This window comes from Callithrix jacchus, chromosome 12 (assembly GCF_049354715.1).
Source record: "Callithrix jacchus isolate 240 chromosome 12, calJac240_pri, whole genome shotgun sequence".
Classification (NCBI taxonomy): domain Eukaryota; kingdom Metazoa; phylum Chordata; class Mammalia; order Primates; family Cebidae; genus Callithrix; species Callithrix jacchus.
The window spans coordinates 81,584,357-81,587,944 of NC_133513.1; the positions used below are offsets into that span (position 1 = coordinate 81,584,357).

The 3,588-nt window shown below is 36.5% G+C and overlaps 1 protein-coding gene across 1 annotated transcript in view; it reads right to left on the bottom strand.

The window, feature by feature from the left end:
* Positions 1–3,588, bottom strand: part of ACTA2 (actin alpha 2, smooth muscle) — a 52,905-nt gene that overhangs the window by 47,120 nt on the left and 2,197 nt on the right. The window lies entirely within an intron of this gene.

The following is a 3,588-nucleotide window of genomic DNA, read 5'->3' on the forward strand; positions in this document are numbered from 1 at the left end:
AAGTAGAATGCCCTTGCCACTAGTAGTTTGGGAAACAATTTTTATTGGCATGCAGGCAAATACTTTATTTCAATAGTGGCATATTTATTTTTATGGATAGCTTCTATTTTTGGCAAGGAATGCTGATTTTCCATTTATGGTTATAATGTAATGTTTTATTTTAAAAACATAATGACTTAGGGGGCAAAATAAGTTGATTTAAAAATATGTATTAGTTAAATATATATTTACTATAGGCAAGTAGACTACAGAAATGGCAAAAGGTAGACTGAGGTTGAAGAAACATCACCTTAAGCTAAGCCCACTCAAGACTAAGTCTTATCTGCCCCAAATCAACACCTCTAGAAAAATGGTCCCTATCTTTCTTTGTGTCAGTTCTGAACACCTGGGGGTAGGGGGGTAGGCATGCTTCTCATGTTTAGTTTCACAGAATATCTGTGTTTTCAGGGCACCACCAGATGCCAAAATGTCAGGGGAAGGGTACTCAACTGGATTAAGAAGCCAGGGCCCACAGAACAGCTGTTTTCATCCTACTAACCCAATTGTTCTCTGCTTCTTAGTTGCCACAGTCTAAACATTCTTTAATGCATTGTCTTTTTCAGCCATTGCTCAAGAGGTAGGTTAGTATACCAGTTTTTATAGTGGGAAAAATTGAGAAACTTTATAATTTGCTCCATACCTTGGTGGCCAAGCTTTCCAGCCCTGGTTGGGCTTCAGGACACTTTTCCCAGAGCTGTGTTGCCCCAGCCTTCAGGAATGTGAGCATGGAAGTAGTATACAAAGGAAGTAGTATAGGAAGGAAGTAGTACAGAAAGGAAGTAGTACAGGAAGTGAGAAGCACTGGAAGGAAGTAGTGCAGGAAGGAGTAAATACAGGAAGTCGTACAGGAAGGAAGTAGTGCAGGAAAAGTGGTTGTAAGCCATTTAACTTGCTTTTTCCCATCTGAACTGTGACTCCAAATTATCAATTTGTCTTGTAAAAACACTCCATTTAGGAAAAGCAATGTAAAAGTAAAAATTAGTATTTATTGCATGTACTTGGTGCTTTGCATACATTATTTCTTTAATCCTGTAGGAAATATGTTCTCTGGGAGGTGAAAATGTTTATATGATTAGATTAACAGACTACGTATCCAAATCTAAGATCTCCCTCCTCTCTCTTCCTTTCCCAAGAACCCATATGTATTTCCCTTAATTGGTAGAAACAATTATTAATAGATTTTGTCACTTGGCCACTGTGGGCTCTGATGCCCTCTAGTGATAGAAAAATTCTTTGGTAGAAGAAGTAATGTCCCTAGATAGCAGTCTACAGAATTGTTTAGGCAATTATCCTTACTTGAACTTGAAACTAGAATAGCTAATTTGTAACAATTCACTTTTGTAACAAAAAATTTATTACACTAATCAAAGTTCTGATAATTTATCAGGTAAGATTTTTTCAGTTGTGAGAATCTGGCTTAAGTAAACACTGAGAATTTGTAGAGTTGGGTAACTATGGGTGGTCCAGGGTTCAATTAAATGCATCCAGAACTTGGATGGCTCTACCAACCTTTATCTTTCAGCATGATTTCCTGTCAGCGTGGCTTCCTCTCAGCATGAGTTGACTGCTTTCAGCTCTGGCAGGGCCACAAGCTCCCTTCACAACCAACCACATCAGTTTAACATCTCACATGTTTCTCCTTCAAATCCAATGGAAAAGAAAGGGTTTGTGTCCGAGTTTTTCAAGTAAAGGTCCCAAGATCTACTCCAACTGAATGTGATGTGTTGATTGGCTTAAGCCAAGTCACATTTCCCACCCACTACCTTCTTCCACCTACATCTATACCCAAGCCTTGGGATTGCTAACAATGCCACTGTGATGGTTAATTTTATGTATCAAATTAGCTAGCCCATAGTTCTCAGCTATTTAGTCAAACACTGTCTTAGATGTTTCTGTAAAGCTATATTTTGGATGGGATTAACATTTAAATCATTACACTTTGAGTAAAACATTTGCCTTCGATAATGTCAATGGGCCTTATCCAATTAGTTGAAGGCAAAAAAAAAAAAAGACTGACTTCCCCCGTGAGAGTGAGAATTATGCCAGCAGACTGCCTTTGGACTTGAACTGTAACTCTTCCATGGATCTCCAGCCTGTTGGCCAATGCGAAAGTTTTGGACTTGCCAGCCTCTACAATCACATGAGCCAATGTCTGTCTGTCTATCTATCTATCTATCTCTCTGTCTATCTATCTATCTATCTATCTATCTATCTATCTATCTTCTGTCTTTCTATTCATTTTCTTGGTTCTGTTTCTCTAAAGAACTCTGACTAAAAAAAACACTCACATCAAATAATTAAGAAGAAGGGAGAGGGACAGTTTTTCTAAAGGCAACTTGGAAGTACTATTAGCAGGAGGAAGAAGGAGAAAGGCAGGATAAACAATCATGGATATCCACTATAGTTGGGAGTTATTAAAATCAACTTATTCCTATTTAGTAAAAGTAATTTTGTTGACAACAATTTTTTAAACATTAGGTCCAAAGAAAAAAAAAAGCCTTAATGGTAAAAAGATGTAGATGATTTTGTTTGTTTTGTTTTTTAACCCTCCTAGTTTTTTACATAGTCAGATATTTGTTTAAATGTTATTCAGAATATTCGGAAACCAAGGTGTCTTTTGAGTTGAAGAAACAAGCTTTAACTTATATGGTATAGTTGGAATAAGGATGGTTGTCTAAAATATCTCTAACATCTGGTAGAGTGCCTCAAATTCATTATTAAAATTTTATTTCTTTGCCCTTGAAGGCCTGAGGTCTCTAAGAAATATGCTGGTAAAATAAAAATAACCTTTAGAGATACCCAAATTGTTTTCTCCAGAATACCAGCATTTATTAGGTGTTCATTCAATAGATTCTTCAAAGAGTTCCATGGACAAAGAAGTTTGGGGAACAGTATATATCATTACACCTCCCCGCTTTGATGATAGCATATTAAAGGCCCTGAGAAATTCTGAGTTAGAAAACTTTTCAAATTAAATTAACTCAGAATTTTCTAAGATTATTTGACCATGGAACATATCTCTCCCCACAAAGCACTGATTTCTATCTCACTGAACTTAAGGATAATTAGATGTACATGGGTGGGGGTAGGAGAAATGGGCATGGCATAGGAAGAGCAGGGCCTAGGGAGCAACAATATCTAAGTTTAATTCTTGACTCTGCTATTTATTAGCTAACCAACTTTGCCAGTGTTGCTTAAGCTTTTTGGCTACACTGTTTTTTTTTTTTGGTAAAGTAAATTTAATAATCAATTACCTCATGGGGCTATAATGATAAGCATTAAGTAAGGAAGATCAGTATGGCTTATAATTCACACTCTAGAGATACTGATTTTGTCAATTGCCCTTTCTCCTTTTTTTCTCTCTTCCTTTCTTCCATTCCTTCTTCCCTTACCTCTCCTTTCCTTCCTTCCCACCTCTTTTCCTTCCTTTTTTAAATAATTTTTTAAAATTTAAATGATCTTTTTATTTTGGAATAGTTTTAGGATTTCAGAATAGTTGCGAAGATAATACAGAGAATGCCCATATACCATCCCCCACATCCCACTTCT